Below are 12,402 nucleotides of genomic sequence, written 5' to 3'. Positions count from 1 at the left end.
TTTCGGGCGTTTACAAAAAAAAAATCGACGTAATCTGTCTAGTGGCGAACATTGAAACCGATTTTGCTGTTCAAAAGAGCCACGTGTGTACATAAATCGTATGGACTTTATTTAAAAATTTACACATTCCCATTTATATCACTGCATGCAGTGTCGGTACCTGTAATTATGTTAGCATTGTGATATTAGTGTGTGTATTACTTACAATGTATCGCGCTGATGTTATACCACGTTGGTACCTAACCAATAAGTAAATAAAGTATGCGTAGTACGTTTGATACGTAATACGCGATCAATTATCAACATTCAAGGTCTAAGATGGCATGCACGACAGTAAAAATACCTGACTGTATTTATTTTTATTTTAGTCGTGTTTATAATTATATTATTTATGGTTTTCGACTTTTTTGACTTCTTTATTGTTTTCTCGTCAACACGAACGACTCAGAGTAAATGTTTAAAAAAAATTCAATGATTTGTGCCATTTAGTGATATACCATTTATTATCTAGGTTCTTTTGTTAAACAGGAGTTTTCATATTATTCCAAGAGGATCGAAAGTTTTTTTTAGTTTTTTTTATTGCTTAGATGGGTGGACGAGCTCACAGCCCACCTGGTGGTGTTAAGTGGTTACTGGAGCCCATAGACACCTACCACGTAAATGCGCCACCCACCTTGAGATATAAAATCTAAGGTCTCAGTATAGTTACAACGGCTACCTCACCCTTCGAACCGAAACGCATTACTGCTTCACGGCGGAAATAGGTGGAGTGGTGGTACCTACCCGTGCGGACTTCCAAGAGGTCCTACCACCAGTGATTACGCAAATTATAATTTTGTTATATAAAGTTGTTATAAAAAGCTAGATAATGTTAATTTGGCATATTTTTAATCTTTATTGTTTCATTCATGTTACCGGATTCACTAATTATCAATCTAAGAAACGATAGAGAAGAGAAATACTTAATAAACGCAATTCACAAAATTTTTGCGCGACATTTAAAAGTGATTTTGGTTAATATACACATGTACATTAATTAGAATAAATATTTCTGATGTGTCCAGAGTTAAGTAAATACGTAATTCACACATTTGCTTTAAGCATAGTTCTAGATGAATCTATACAAAATTAACTTTAGAAACAGGCCGTTATTTTGACATGGGCCCGAAAACAATGTCAGAATTGCCGTAACTTATTCATCGACATTACAATAGTCCATTTCACGTAGCTAATTTATTCAAGAAAGCCGCCTCACTGTGTACTAAGGCACACCGTTACTGACACAGCGTTTTGGTACTTAATGAATAATGTCAAAGGGTTTATTTTCAATTGGCGACTGGCACTAGAATTTCCGAGGCCCCGTACACACCCTCGCACACCCTTTGTATCTTGTATGCGACGTTATCTAGTCTACAAGCTGTTTTCCGGTGCGACAATTTCATAAATTAAACTGCCCTGTCGTGAATACTTCGACAGTTATGTTGTGTGTAACTTGATTTAGTGAGCTTGAGATGCAAGTTATTAGGAGAACGTAAATCCTAGTTATATTTTTTGTTGATATGATTTTGGAACGAAGTTGTTTATGGGACGATGCGGAGGGGTAGCCTAACCGGGAAAAAACGTCCGTTACGTAAGATTTTTATTAGTGATGCACACAGTGTACGACTTAACTTTGTAATAACGTACAAAAAATAACATAATTTTTTAACATTCATTGACCGCAATATCAGAGCGTTCGTTTGCGCAATACACTAACTCTTATGCAAACAACCGTGAATGAAGTGTACCACAATAAGTTCGCACGTTACCGAATGACCGTGGGTTGTTGCGAAACCTCCAGTTTTATTTTCTTTATACCTCGAATAGAATTTTAAATTAATATTTTTATAATAAGGAACTTCGTTCCTATCCGGTGTCCCACGACACCACACATCTTTTTTTTTTACCTTTACGCAGTGGCTGCAAAGTGTGGTTCCAAAGCCGCACGTGCCTTTTTGGCTCCTTACGTACGGATCTGGATTTAATTTACTAATTATTTAGTGTAATAAAAGTTTACTAAACAACCAGATTTGGCTCCCAATTTTGTTTAAAACTTTTTTAATATTAATATTGGCTCTTTGGCTAATAAATTTACCGACCACTGATTTTACTTAACTATGTGAATCTTTCCATCTGAAACCTTTAAATTTACGCATACTTCAAAATGTCCCATTAAGCTGTCATTTTTCACATGTATTAAAATCGATGAAATTTCAACAATTTTATTACTTTGACTTAATACTCTGACCAGGATTACCAGAACTAAAAAAATAATAATTAATTAGGTACTTTTTGTTGTTTTTAGGCTACGTCTTCTCTTTTTAGTGTAGATAGTATGTATTGACTGTTGATGACTTTTTTGCCTTTACGTATTAAATGATTGGGATAAACTTGACTATGACATTGTCAATCTCTGTTAATTACAGAAAAAGTAATAATCACGAATCTCACTCACTGTACATGAATGTATAGCTCACGTTTCTAACTATTCTTTGCGTGATGCATACGTGTGCTAAATGGGAATCTCGCGATTTGTCATTATTCAAACTAAATTCGATTGTTTGAATATGACAAAAAAGTCAACTCTAGCCAAATGGTCCGTATATTTGTCTGGGTTCGAAAAAAAACAACAAAAATAAAACAGAACCTTAGTTGTAGGATCTATGTTAGTTATAAACTATTTTTCATTACTACAATCAGCAATGTCTTTGTAATCAAATACAACGGCAGAGCTGTTAATAAAAGCGATTTACTACTCGTTCGATAGATTGGAAGATTGAGTTATTATTCCACTTCCACTGGTTTATTTAAGGCACACTTTCCTTTGTAAATTGTCGCAGTCCTTTGAAACGAACTATTTTTTTATCGGGTAAAATGACCGGCAAGTTTATATGACGTGTTTGTTGGATCACGCAAACCACTACGGGGGTTGCCACGTAAGAATTAGTATAAAATTATTTTAAAATGAACAAATCTAAGCTTGAAAGGCAAACGTGACTAAGCGACAATGCGTGGACTTTACAGTAGACTAATTTAAAGTTGAAATACCTGAAAACTAAATTTATTTTAACGAATCTAGCTGTAGTAGAATCTAGCTAGTAGCTGTAGTATTGAAATGATTTTAATAGACCTAGAAATATATTTTTATTGCGCATCGAATATGGTTATTGCCTATCATTTATGTACAAAGCAGTTATTATCGCTTAGTCATGTTTGCCTTTCAAGCGTCGATATATAGATTTTAACAAATTCACGGTTTGACTTGTATTCAGAAGATACGGGCGAATGTTTAAGATACAACATAAATACTCCACATTAATTGTTTTAGACAAAGTCATATTTTTTTTCCACAGGAGAAAATCGCCGGATATATGGGAGTTGAACCTCACTAAAAACTCCTGCCGCTCACAGCCGGCGCCCTACCCCGGACCGGGTGGGAACCCAGTCGGAGCTATTGAGACGGTGGGACAGGGTTTACGCTAGACAAAGTCATGGCTCATTTTAGATCGATTGCCAGAGACAAAGCGTTGGAGTCACAATCTTATGGCGGAACCGATACTGTTTCTCAGCAGGAATTGGTAGGACGGTAACACACACACAAACCACACACACAAACACAAATACACACACACAAGGACGTACAATAAGCCATACCATAAATCGTTTAGGCTTCCTTCTACAGTTTTTTTTTAAATTTCATAAGACAGCCTTGATGATATCTTGCAAGTAATAAATTTATAAGTTGAATAACTGACTTAAAGTTCTATGTGAGCTGCGCTGTACGCACGCAAATGTAATATTACAATCTAAAGTTTTTTAGCCGCTAAGCCTTATTTAGGTCAAAGCTTTTTAAAATTTCCTTTGAAATCTTGATGTTCACCGGTATATAACTCGGTATATAAGTGTACATAGTTTATGTATAAGATCTATTGTGATAATGTTGGAAACTACTAAATGTTTTCACTTATTTTTCAAAGGATCACTTTAACTAAAATGAAATGAAAAGCTTTTTGAGTTGTCACCAAAAACGGAATGTAGATTATTTATGTTATTCTTCTTGTTTTGACAGGCTCCTGTAAAGTTTAATACTGGTAACATTTAGCTAAATTGAAATAAAAATAATATTAATGGGCACAAGAGTTCCTTTTTTAAATTAATTTTTTAATCAACACGCGATAATGTATTTGACGATACCATCATAGTTGGTACGCAGACATATAAGTGTATAGGTATAACAATATTGGTAAGTATTCCTCAGTGGCAAGCGTCGGCAGACTAGATGGCGGCCACTTTCGCCACGCCTCTCAGAGTATAAACATTTCTAACAGGATATTTATCCTCAATATTCTTACAGTGTTTATTAATCATAGAGATAGCTTTAGAAAATGTGTCATTCCGGTGGCATGCGACGATTACGAGTTCCTAACAGTTTGTTACTTTATTGTAATAATAAATTATGTGATTGAACTGATAACGCATCCGCTTTACATCCGAAGCAAACTTCTCAAAACAAAGAGCCATAAGGTCATTTTATGCAAAAATATCTTTCATATAATTCAGATGTAGATTTGGATTATTTTTTTTTATCGGGACGTATAGACGAAAATATTTTGCTTGCTGAAAGTGGTTTGATAGATATTTATAGAATACATTGAAAGAGTAATTTGAAACGTTCAATTAGAAGTGTCGACATCAAGGATATCCGGCCAGCTCTAACGCCGAGGGATATGGAAACTACACAGCTGTGGTACATTAATTGTTCACTTGCGTTCTTGGATCATTCAATCTATCTAAAAAGGTTTTTATTATGGTATTCCTTTTATACACCAATCGAAAGTCTTCGATTTAAATTTTTATGAAAAGTTTGAGTATATTCCTTTTCTTGGGATAAAAAAGCTCTAATAGCACGCTCTGGTTAAAAGCTCTAATAGCAGTTATAAACTACCAGTTGACTTTTAGATCTGTATGTACCTAAATTCACATATCCAGCGAAAACCCTGTTGTATTTATAATAGTAGCAGATTTACCCGTCGTTACGCGAATCTTGTCATTTATCATGATAAGCGGTGTGTTATGTGTTAATTCAGATTATAAATACTATTGTGCGAAGTTCCATTCAAACCAGTTTAGCTATTTTCGAGGTATCGAGTCACAATCATACAAATTATAATATTCATAAAATTATTATAAATAAATTGTATTTTAACGTACCTAATAAATACAAAACTATAACAGTAATGTGTTTGTGCATTGAAAATATAGCTAAAATAAAGACTACTGAAATATTATTATCTCGGAGTATTACGCAAAAAAATAGTGCATCGATATGGTTTTAATTTACCTCCGTTACTTAGGGTTATTTATTAATTTAAGATTAAATATATTTTTATTTCTCGAGGAAGCTAGAGGTATTATCATAAATACGCGTTTTCCCACAGCGATGTGCAACCGATTTAAATGAGTTTCCGTTTTAAAATATATATAATAATTTATTTACGTGTGTCAATTTGTATGGAGCAAATATTTTATAAAAATGATTAATATTATGTACATAAATATAATAATATGTTGTAAGTCAGAGATAAGTAGTAAACAGTAGGCAAAAGTGTTTATACATATTATTTATCACTACTCGTTACATTTATATATAGATATGGAATGATTAATTATATCAATTCCTTACCCGAAGCTGTGAGAAACGTCCGTTGATACCAGTTACAGCTTTTTTTCCCGTCGAAGAGTTGACCTCTTTAAAATCCTAGCTAGCGCCATGACAGTACCCATACCTGCCGATACAAGCTCTTCTAATCTCATAACTTTAAAATCCTAGCTAGCGACATGACAGTACCCATACCTGCCGATACAAGCTCTTCTAATCTCATAATATATACTGTTACTTGCAAGCTATGAATTTCTTCTGTAAATAAATCATTTAACTCATGATAATATCGAACAATTTATTCGGGTCAACTTAAACACAACTTATTAGGTCAGGCGGCGTTGTACCAACACACCAATTACGTAATCGTTAAAATTGAACAATAATGGTACAATGACATGAGTTTTTGACGCCGCCTAATAACACTTTTGCATTGACTTTTGTTTCCGAAAAATAAAATTGGAGAAGCTTTATTTATTTCCTAGATATTTCACAGAAAAGACAAAAATGGAATTTTAAATTTTACAATTCTACATATTATTACAGACAAACTCTAAATTAATATCTTTAGTTTTAAAAAGCAAAAATATATTATAAATAAATAAATAAATAAATATAAATATTTACCAACAATCACGCCACGTTAACTAGTCCCGTGCTAAGTTCGTAAAGAACTTGTGTTACAAGTACCAGATAACGGAAATAAATATAATATTTTTATTATACACATACGTATATTTAATATACACCCATAACCCTGGAAAGACATTTATATTTCTCATACAAATATCTTCCCTTGGCGGGATTCGAACCCGCGACCCCCTTGTGTAGTGACCATGTCACTTACCACTACACCAGACAGCCGTTAAAGCTTCTTATCGCGTAGCTTGTTGAGAATTAAAAACTAATTCTTTTGTTTTTCATAATTAAGCTGGATGAAGCGCAGTAGATAAACGCGGGTCGTAGTGACGTTGGGCTTATAGCCGCATCTTCCTTTGCGTACGATTTTTCTTAATCGAAATCACAAAAGGAAAATTCCAGTGAAGAAAGTGACTATTCTTTTATTGCTTATATGGGTGGACGAGCTCACAGCCCACCTGGTATTAAGTGGTTACTGGAGCACATAGACATCTACAACGTAAACGTGCCACCCACCTTGAGATATAAGTTCTAAGGTCTCATGTATAGTTACAACGGCTGCCCCGCCCTTCAAACCGAAACGCATTACTGCTTCACGGCAGAAATAGGCAGGGTAGTAATACCTACCCGCGCAGACTCACAAGAGATCCTACCACCAGTAAAACCACCAGTGAAACCAGCACCAGTGAAATACAGATATTCGAATACTAAATATAGGCGTCAAATGGTCCATATTTCAGTTTTCATTCGTTAGATTCTCATCAGCCTTGCCCTGCGGCTGATATTGCTGAGCAGAAAACCTGAATTCAACCGAAGTATTGTGCGCTAACCGACCGGATCCGTTTCTGGGCGCTAATGAGAACGCGTCACGAACCTCCGAGGTGCCATCCGTAGTAAAATTGACCTCGATTCAATGAATGGGAGAAAATTACTTTCGAATCTTACGCAACGTTTTTGATCGTTTATTTCTTATTAATAGCTTTCTGAAGTTAACAATTAAAGTGAACACGATACTATTTATCTATCTATATATATAAAAATGAATTACTGTTCGTTAGTCTCGCTAAAACTCGAGAACGGCTGGACCGATTTGGTTAAATTTGGTATTGAATTATTTGTGGACAGTCCAGAGAAGGTTTAAAAGGTAGATAGATATGAAAATGGTCGGAAATAAATAAAAATAACAATTTTGTTTTAATAATAATAATAATAATATGTCCCCCTACACCGCAAGAATTATGTTATATAGGTATATGTCAGCGCAACGTCATTATTTAGTTAACTAAAAGTAGTTAAAGATAACCGTTTCCGTAATGTAACCTATGTCAGTAACTGTTTATGACGATATTCAAGAGAATTCATGACTAAGCTACCCCTACTTTCTACTATAAATACGAGTGACTATTGTCGCACAAAACATAAGACCAGTGCTAGCAACACCTCCTGGTTTAAGCCCGAGAGCTCGTCTACACATTAGGGTAAAGCTGATATAGCATCTCAAGGCTATCAGCATAGGTAGGGAAAAAACGCACTTAACATTCAGACTCGAGCAGCCGGCTGGAGCAGAGCTGTCTGTTATTATCGCTGTACACTTGAAATGCAATAAATGGAATTAATCGGAAAAGTGAGTCTTAATTGCTATCACTATAGAAGGCAATGATAATGATGAAAGGAATGGCGTCAACAACGCTGACGCCATAAAACCAGATTCTCCGTCATATATATTTATATATATTGTTATTTGTGCGCACTAATCTGTTAATTAGCAGCTAATGCTAAACGCATTCGCTACACGTTAACGTACACATATAAAATCTAAAGAATAAATTCAAATTGATCTTCAAGTACATCGGAAAAATTTGGAAAGAGTTTGCAAAGAGATGAGTCGGCAAAAATTAAATTACATCGCTCTCAACTACGTCGATCGGATTAACGCTTCCCGAATGAAAATTATTTCTTATTTTTTCCAGCGGAAAATGTCGTAAAACGAAACGCGGAAATGATGATTCTTAAGTTTTTTTTGTATACGTTTCAATCTCGTTTACAACTTAGAAACATTTCCGTTTAATGTTGATTGAAATACTTTTTCATACGTTATTATTTAATTTTTTTTTCAATTTCGAATTACGAGTAGAATTATATTTTCATATTTAATTCACGTTTGCATTAAAAGAACAACATCTAAAAAATGATTATATTCCGCAGAATTAAAACCATGAACGAATGAAAACACTTGTTCAAATCAAAACAATAATTTACTTAAAATAAATTAATATCAACACATTTACTCGTATACATTCGGAATTCGAAAGCACTTTTTTAAATAACCCAAATGTCAAACTAACGAGTTTATCCAATACTACAGAAACAAGCGAAAATATTCCTAAAGTCAAACTGTTAGAGGCATTTCATTCACAAACCACCCGAACATTAAATTAGTAACATTTTCAAACAGCATACGTTATGAGGACTCAAACTATTATTTATATAGATAACTAGCTGACCCGGCAAACGTTGTGTTGCCTTAAATAAGATTTCTAGGGAAATTCTACTGTAGAAATAAAAACCTCATTTAACCACATAATACCTCATTATAAACAAAAAAATATATCCAAAAAATTAAAATAAAAAATAAATGTTTGGGGTGGACAACCCTTTTCACTTAGGGGTATGAAAAATAGATAGTAGCCGATTCTCAGACCTACTGAACATACTATTGATACACAAATAAAACCAACAAAACATGGCTAAAAAATGTATAGTATTGTATAGCTCTCAAATATATTAAGTGTATAATCTATGATGTATAGTGAGTAAGTAAGACAGGAGACCGGCTTCGTCCCCATCCCTACTACGTGATGTTTGCTGGATCAGTGGTGACACCTGGTGGGGATAGCTGATCGATTGATAGTTGATCAGTAGTCGACCGGCGAGCGCGGGAGATCAAATTCAATTTAAAAAAAATCATAATTAAAGGAACTTGAAATTATAAACTCTGAATAAGAATTTATCGTACTACAATTATAATATTTGATTGCCATCTTGCAATCTTATTGCGGATGGAAAAATAGGGGTTGATCGTATAAGAGTGAAAATTGAGAGTAATATGATTTTTTTTTATTTTAAGTCATGATAAAACTAAATAAAAAACTTGCCAAAAAAATTAAAGTTTATAATTAACAAAAAATAGGGGTTCATCATAGAGGGATGAAAAATTGAGAGTAACATCAGATTTTTTATTTTAATTCATGACAAAATAAAAATAAAAATGAAAATCTTGCCAAAAAATTTAAAGTTTTTAATTAGCAAATAAAAAATAAGGGTTGATCGTAGAAGAGTGAAAATTGAGGATTGTATGTATTTTTGTATGTTGTATCATAAAAAAATAGAAATTAAAAATTTTGTCTAAAAAATAAATAAAAAAATTTAGGGGTGGACTACCCCTAACATTTAGGGGGATGAAAAATAGATGTTGGCCGATTCTCATAGATACCGGATAAGCACAAAAAATTTCATCAAAATCGGTCAAGCCGTTTCGGAGGAGTATGGCAACGAAAACTGTGACACGAGAATTTTATATATTAGATTTTAATACAAATCTAATGTTAGATTTCTTGTTGCCGAGTGTAGTTATAAGATCTTTTCCGGAAGTTAACATTCACGTGCACCCCAATATATCTATTAGTATGACTTATTAATGAGTCGACTATAGATAAAGTTTTTTTACGACCGTAATAATATGTAGAATATCGCTATAGAGTTAGCAATGTAAAATAAATTTATTCGACCTAACAATTCGTGAAGTAAAACTACTAAATTATCTAGACTGAAATCTTTCAGAGAACGCTCATTTCACGAGTTAATGTTACGGAATTAACCACTCAGATCCTATTCACATAAACATTGGCTTCAAACACAAAGCCGGTACGAGCTAGGTCAGCACAATGTCATTGTACAGTCCTCTATACGTAAGATAGGACAGGCTTCGGTTGTAATCCTCTAATTGTCTGTCGACGGATCGGTCAGGCCACATTAATTACACGAGACTTCAGCCAAATCGGCCATCAATCAAGGCAGAGCCCCGCATCAAGATCCACAACATCCATTAGTGTCAACTTGATCTTATCCAGCTGGTTTACGCAAACTTTTAATTTATTTCGCTTTTTACCGTTTTATAATTGATTGATCACTTGGGAAGCGATGCACTTACAAGTTACCTTTTTTCATTTAAGAACCATATTGGTATTCATGTACAGGATATTATTGTAACTATTAAGCATTATTAGCTTTGAATAGGCTGCCCAACCATCCAAAATAATGGAATTCGGTCACAATGACTTACAACTTGAAATAAACAACAGAATTATTTATTCATTTTTAGGAAAACTAAATATGTTCTTTCCGCTTTTGATGCATTATTAATTTATGTTCGTTATTCAAAAAAAATATGAAGAGATTAACATTGTATATACCCTACGACAGGTTAAATGTAGTGTAGTGACTATTAGTATAGTAATTTTAGTGCATATATTAATTTATAAATTCTATATGTCATTCACGTCTAAGCCGTATTTACAAAAGCAAAGCTTAAATATCATGACACAGTGAAGGTGAAATATAATAATGTACTATATGAATAATATCGACATTAGTTTCTTTTTCCATAGACGTGTGGCTGACCACAGCACGTGGTGTTAAATGGTTATCGAAATCCATCAATCAAATTGGAAATTTCAGTGTATTCTGAGACTTTTTCTTTTTAAATAAATTATTGACAATTTGATGACATCTTTGCTGGTGGTAGGATGTTGAAAGCCGACTCGAGTAAGGACCACTGCTCTGCTTATGTCTGCCTTTTGCAATACGCATGAGCTTTTAAGTTCATGTCTCAAGGCAAACGGCAATGGCGCCATTGAAGTGGTCACATTAAGTGATTCAAGTAGTCAATTAATATTAGATTGTCAATAGCTCTAAAAATGAGGATTACAAAAAAAAAAAGCATTTTGATATTATAAGGAAAATGAACCATTTCGTCAAATGACTTCTCGTTATTCAATACTCTTGCGGACAGCTATACAAGTCGTTCTCAGAATCTTGATTTGCTTCTTCGATTTTCGCGGCTGGGTCATTCAACTCAGAAATTGTAATGAAAAATTAAAAAAAGGATTATTTGAATATTTAAGGTTTGTTTTTCGTAAATTAAATAATTAGTATTTTTTTTGTTTCTTATATTTCGAATACAACGAAAAAAATTGTTCGAGGAATTTTGAAAAGTAGTCAATGAAATAGGAACATAAAAACTGGATAATTAGTCCAATTTATAACAGAGAATGTGTTAAATAAGTCAGTTTTTAATGTGAAGCAATGAAGCTTTTTTTTAATTGATTTCCTAATACTAGTAAATAATAATAATATAAATAAAATAATATATAAATAATAATGAACAATAATTATATAAATAATTTTAATAATAAACATCTAGTAACTTTCGTAACGGACTTCACCTATATTATTATAAATTTATGTTCAACATCCACAATAAGTGTAAATAAGTGTAAGTGTAATAATAATTAGTTCGCTTTTGTATCTTTTATTTTAGTTTTTCTTGTATGCTCCACGTCCGTAGCAAATCTTGTAGCGGCTATGCTACGAAGCGTCTACGCGCTACGCTCTGAATGAAACTTTAAAATGATGACGACGATACACCTCCATCAAAGTTTTGGCATAGTTTAGAACTAATTACGAAGTACTCGGTGAGCTGTAAATTTACGTAAAACCAGTTGGGAATGTGATTAGTACTTAAGATTGAAATATTATAAGTATAAATCAGAAACTTGGGTAGAGTTTGAAATGACTGCGTCATTTAAACCAGTATATCTCATTTGTTTTAAGTTATTCTTGCCATAATTAGAAAAAAAAACAACTTCATGCGTTCAGATTTTAGGCGCGCAACGTTTGTTTTAAGAATGACTGAGTTCGATTCAATTACAGAAACCAGGCCTCCGATTACGAATGTAACGAGAATACATTCCGTCAATGAGTTTTGTCATTACAACGTTCGTTAT

At 33.4% G+C, this 12,402-nt stretch overlaps 1 protein-coding gene and 1 long non-coding RNA gene across 7 annotated transcripts in view; both read right to left on the bottom strand.

The window, feature by feature from the left end:
- The window catches only part of unc-13 (protein unc13 homolog), a 79,118-nt gene that overhangs the window by 66,259 nt on the left and 457 nt on the right, over positions 1 to 12,402 (bottom strand). The window lies entirely within an intron of this gene.
- On the bottom strand, positions 5,423 to 6,212 carry LOC149500466 (uncharacterized). The gene is made up of 2 exons (XR_016324916.1): positions 5,894 to 6,212; positions 5,423 to 5,825 (listed from the first exon to the last, which is right to left on the bottom strand). It is a non-coding gene; the product is annotated as an uncharacterized LOC149500466 (long non-coding RNA).

This window comes from Bombyx mandarina, chromosome 21 (genome assembly GCF_030267445.1).
Source record: "Bombyx mandarina strain Sakado chromosome 21, ASM3026744v2".
NCBI lineage: Eukaryota > Metazoa > Arthropoda > Insecta > Lepidoptera > Bombycidae > Bombyx > Bombyx mandarina.
The sequence above is the reverse complement of the archived record's forward strand: the minus strand, read 5'-3'. Positions and strand labels throughout refer to the sequence as shown.